The following is a 6,020-nucleotide window of genomic DNA, read 5'->3' as shown; positions in this document are numbered from 1 at the left end:
AAAAGAATCTTATTGGTTACCTTGAGTCACGTGTCTATCGCCTCAACCAGTCAGCCTACAACCAGTGGCCGGTGGCACGGTAGAAACAGAACTGATGGATGGAGGTTGTTGGACATTTACTATGGATAGGTAATACTTTGACACGTAGAAAAGGGAGAAGGCTTTTCCAGGAGGAGGGTACAGCATGGGCAAAGGCTTTGGCGGCGGAGAATCGGGTGCTTAGTGTGGAGAACACTGAGCGGCTAAGTTCCTATTAGCCTTCCTGTGGCTGCTAGAAGGGCAGCTCCCTTAGCCACAACCCTGCCCCTGTGCCTGGAGCCACAGACACGGCCCAGAGAGGGCAGTCCAGTGAATCAGCAGCAGAACCCAAGCTCAAACTCCTACCTCCTTTTTCCCAGTCCGGGCTTGAGTGTCTAAGGCGTAGGAGGGAGTGGGGGGAGAGGAACAGGGAGAATGAAATCAAGAAATAACAGGCTTCACAGGAGCGGTAATGACATTTTAACTTGAAAATTGCAAGGAGATGGGGGCTGCGGGGGTGTATATAAATTTCATGTAGATGAGATGCAAATGAGCCTGCCTGCTCCTGCCTGGCGCACCTGGATGTGGCTCAGTGAAGAATCCTAACGGGCACTGCGTGGCTGTGTGATTGATTAGCAAGGCCGGCTGGGATGACAACTGCACTCCTCTCCTGGGAGCTGGGGGAGAGGTGAGACTCTATTTCTAGGCAGACCTGAACCCCCTCTGATGGGGGACCCTGAGGCGTGGCTCTACTAGTTCAAGGATAGCAAATTTAGGGCACATCTACACTTACATCCCTGCCAGCACCCATGGCAGACATCATTAATCAAACATAGAATTTTTTCTTACTGAGCCAATCAGGTGCTGTAGGCAGCGCCTACTAATCGAAAAGATTTGGCATTCATCCATTCATTCATCTGACAAACTTTGTTAAGTTTCTTCCCTGTGCCCAGCATACATTGAACAGGTAGACTCAATTTCTGCTCTCATGAAACTCACAGTTTAGTAGGGGATACAAGCATTAAATAAAATATTGCAAAATGGCAATCGAGATACATGCTACGAAGGAGAGGTTTTTAACAAAAGAGGATTTTGACCACTTCAGAGTGGTCAGGAAAGGCTGAACCTCTTGCTGGTATCTGAAGGATAAGGCGGGCTTAGCTAGTTGAAAAGACTGAAGCCTTAAGATGAGAAAGAGCTTGTAGCAGACACTGTCAGTGCTACACCCAGATACCCTATGATCACTTCTTGTTGCTGTGCTTCCCTCCTCTGGCTTCTGTGTGTGTGTGTGTGTGTGTTTTTTAAACAACTTATATTGAGATATAGCCAATCCACCATGCAATTCACTCATTTAAAGTGTACAATTCAATGGTTTTTAGTATATTCACAGATATGTATAACCATCATCACAGTCAATTTTGGAACGTTTTTATCATCTCAAAAAGAAATCCTATATCCTCGAGGGATCACTGCCATATCCTCCCACCTCCCCTATCCCCAGTCCTAAGCAACCACTAATCTACTTTTTCTATATATAGATTTACCTATTCTGGACATTTCTATAAATGGAGACATATAATATGTAGTCTCTTATGACTAACTTCTTTCATTTAGCATAATGTTTACAAAGTCATCTATATTACATGTATCAGCACTTCTTTCCTTTAAACACTTTTTATTGTGGTAAAATATATATAACGTTTACCATTTTGTTTTTAAGTGCACAACTCAGTGACATTAATTACATTTGCAATGCACACCCATCACCACCATCTCTTTCCAAAGCTTTTTCATCACTCCAAACAGAAACTCTCTACCCATTAGGCAATAACTCCCCATTCCCACCTCCTCTCAGCCACTGGCAACCTCTTATCTATTTTATGTCTCTATGAATTTGCCTATTCTAGATATTTCATATAATGGACTCATACATATTGGTCCTTTTGTGTCTGGCATATTTCATTTAGCATAATCTTTTCAAGGTGCATCCATGTTGTAGTGTGTATCAGAATTTCATTCCTTTTTATGTGGCAGGATAATATTCCATTGTATGTGTGTGCATATATATATATATATATATATATATATATATATATATATAACAAAATGTGATTATATAAAACAAATGGAATTAAATGTATATATTTTGTTTATTCATTCATCTGTTAATGGACACTTGGGTTATTTCCATCTTTGAGCTATTGTGAATGCTGCTGCAATAAACATTGGCATACAAGTATCTCTTTGAGTTTCTGTTTTCAAATCTTTTGGGTATGTAACTAGGAATTGAACTGCTAGGTCATTCTATGTTTAACTTTTTGAGGAACTTCCAAACTGTTTTACACAGCAGCTGCACCGTTTTACATTCCCACTAACAATGTATAAGGGTTCTAATTTCTTCATGTCCTTGCCAACATTTGTTATTTTCTGCATTTAAAACATTATAGCCATCCTAGTAGCTATGAGACAGTATCTCATTGTGATTTTGATTTGCATTTCCCTATTGACTGGTGATGTATCTTTTCATGTGCTTGTTGGCCATCTGTACATCTTCTTTGGAGAAATAACTATTTAAGTTCTTTACCTATTTGGTAATTGGGTTGTATTTTTTTGTCGTAGTAGAAATTCTTTACATATTCTCTATATTAAATTCTTATCAAATATACAATTTGCAAATATTTTCTCCCATTCTATATGTTGCCTTTTCACTTTCTTGATAATTTCCTTTGATGCACTAAAGATTTTAGCTTTGATGAAGTCTAATTTATCCATTTTTATTTACGTTGATCTTACTTTTGGTGTCATAGCTAAGTATCTATTGGCAAATCCAAGCTCATTAAGATTTACCCCTTTTTTCTATGATTTTGTTGTTGTTGTTGTTGTTGTTTTGTTTTGCTTTTTGGTTTTTTTTGAGACTGAATCTCGCTCTGTCACCCAGGCTGGAGTGCAGTGGCACGATCTTGGCTCACTGCAAGCTCCACCTCCCGGGTTCCGGCCATTCTCCGGCCTCAGCCTCCTGAGTAGCTGGGACTACAGGTGCCCGCCACCATGCCCGGCTAACTTTTTTTTTTTTTTTTTTGGATTTTTAGTAGAGACTGGGCTTCACTGTGTTAGCCAGGATGGTCTTGATCTCCTGACCTCATGATCCACCCGCCTCAGCCTCCCAGAGTGCTGAGATTACAGGCGTGAGCCACCGCACCTGGCTTTTTCTATGAGTTTTATAGTTTTAGCTCTTATATTTAGGTTGTTGATCTATTTTTAGTAAATTTTTTTATATGGTGTGAAACAGGGGTCCAACTTTATTCTTTTACCTTTGGAAATCCAATTGTCTCAGCATAATTTGTTGAAGAGACTATTCTTTCTCCATTGAATGGACTTGGGACCCTTGTCAAAAATCAATTGGCCATAGATGCATGGGATTATTTTGGGATTCAAAATTCTATTCCTTTGTCCATACATTTATCTTTATGGCAGTACCACACTGTTTTGATTACTATACCTTTGCAGTAAGTTTTGAAATTGAAAACTCCAGGTCCTCCAACTTTGGCCTTCTTTTCCAAGATGTTTTGGCCATTTGGGGGCTATTGCAATCTGTTTTAAATTTGAGAATTGGCTTTTTATTTCTGGACAAAAAAGCAGTGGAATTTTGATAGGATTACATTGAACCTATATATTGCTTTGGGTGGTATTGACATCTTAACAGTCCTATCCATGAATATAGTGTGTCTTTCCATTTATTTAGGTCTTCTTTAATTTCCTTCAGTAATGTTTTGTAGGTTTCCGTGTATAAATTTTTCATCTCCTTGGTTAAATTTATTACTGGGTATTTTATTCGTTTAGTGCTGTTGTAAATGAAATTGCTTTCTTAATTTCCTTTTTGAATTGTTTGTTGCTGGTATATAAAAACACAACTGATTTTTGTGTGTCGATCTTGTAACCTGAAATTTTGCTGAATTTATTAGCTGTAGTAGCTTTCATGTGGATTCTTTGGGATTTTTGAGATATGAAATAATGAGATCTGATCTTTTAAATATATAAATAGTTTTACTTCTGCTTTTCCATTTGGATGCCTTTTTCCCCTTTTTCTTGTCTAATTGCACTGGCTAGAACTTACAGTAAAATACTGAATAGCAGTGCTGCAAGTGGGCATTCTTGTCTTTCTCCTGACCTCAGAGAGAAAGCTTTTAGTCTTTCAGCATTGAATTTGATGTTGGTTGTGGGTTTTTTGTAAATGCCTTTTATCATGTTGAGTACGTTCACTTTTATTCCTATTTTTCTGAGTGTTTTTATCATGAAAAGCTATTGGATTTTGTTAAATGCCTTTTCTGCATCGAGATGGTCATGTGGTTTATTTTCCTTCATTCCATTAATTTGGCATATTACACTAATAGATTTTCTTATGTTTCACTATCTTTGCACTTCTAGAAGAAATCCCACTTGGTCATGCTGTATAATGCTTTTAAGATGCTGTCATGTTTGGTTTGCTAGCATTTTGTTGAGGATTTTTGCATTTATATTCATAAGGTATATTCATAAGGTTAGTAATTTTCTTTGTGATGTCCTTATTTGGCTTTGATATCAGGATAAGAGTGGCTTCATAAAATGTTAGGAAGTGACTTCATTCCTTTTTAATGGCTAAATAATATTTCATTCTGTGTATATTTTTAAAATCCGTTTTTAAAAAATCCATTCAATAGCTAATCAACATTTGAGTTGCTTCTACTTTTTGACTCAGGAATAATTCTCAATAAGCATTCATGTATAAATTTTTGTGTGGATATGTTTTCATTTCTCTTGGGTATATACCTAGTAATGGAATTGTTTGGTCATAGGATAACTTGATGTTTAACAGTTTGAGGAACTGGCAAACTGCTTGCCAAAGTGGTTGCACCATTTTACATTGCCACCAGCAGTGTATGAGTGTTCTGATTTCTCCACATCTTCACCAACACTTGTTATACGTCTTTTTATTATAGCCATCTTTGTGGATGTGAAACAATATCGCCTTGTGGTTTTAATTTGCATTTCCCTGATGGCCAGTAATGTTGAATATCTTGTCATGCACTTATTGGCCATCTGTACATCTTCTTTGGAAAAAAGCCTATTCAGGTCTTTGTCCAGTTTAAAATTTATTAGTAGTAGTAGTAGTATTTAGTTGTGAGAGCTTTTTACATACTATTGATACAGAATATTATCTTTTATGGGCCCACACTTGCAACTCTCTTCCAAGGTCTGCCCTGGAGCTCCTAGACTCTGCTTTGTGCCACATGATTCTGCAGAAAGCCTGAAGTGCCTTGGAGGTGTAAAATATCCTCCAGAGTTCCCCCAGGCAGTCAGGCAGAGGTGGGGACTTGGTCTGAAATTGCACCTTGGCTTCCCTCCCTTCCCTGTTCTGCTTCCCTTCCTGTTTTCTCGTGATCACCTCTTCAATGAATCACCTGTACCTGAATCCTCACCCCTAGGTCCACTTCTGGGGAAATTGACCCCAGAAAAAGCTTGGAATGGCTGAGGAACTGAAAACAAGTTAGTGCTTCTGGAACTCAGAAGACATGGAGATCAAGAAGAGGCTGAAGTGGAGGGCAGAGGCTGACGACAGGCTTTGTAGATCACAGAAAGTTTGGATTTTCTACCTGGAGAGCTATGGGGTGCTACTGCTCAGGGTTAAGCAGGGCTGACATTATTTTACGTTTTGAAAGACCCCTCTAGTTTCTGGGTGGAGAACAGATGAAGGCGATCCAAGTGACTGCAGGAAGACCACTGCGGACCCTGTTATAGTTGTCTGGGGCTAGAGGATGGAGGCTGGGATGAGGGTGAGAGGAAGATGGAGGGAGAGAGAAGTAGAAGATAACAGAGAGATCAGGAGAGTGGATTTAGGGGTTAAGGTTAAGGTTCGAGGACAACTTGCAAGTTTCCAGCCTGGGCGCCTGGATGGATGGTCAGTGCACAGAGAGGGAAGCAGGACTGGGAGGGCAGGTCAGAGGTTCCACATACAAAACAACACC

Source organism: Nomascus leucogenys, chromosome 13 (assembly GCF_006542625.1).
Source record: "Nomascus leucogenys isolate Asia chromosome 13, Asia_NLE_v1, whole genome shotgun sequence".
Classification (NCBI taxonomy): Eukaryota; Metazoa; Chordata; class Mammalia; order Primates; family Hylobatidae; genus Nomascus; species Nomascus leucogenys.
The sequence above is the reverse complement of the archived record's forward strand: the minus strand, read 5'-3'. Positions refer to the sequence as shown.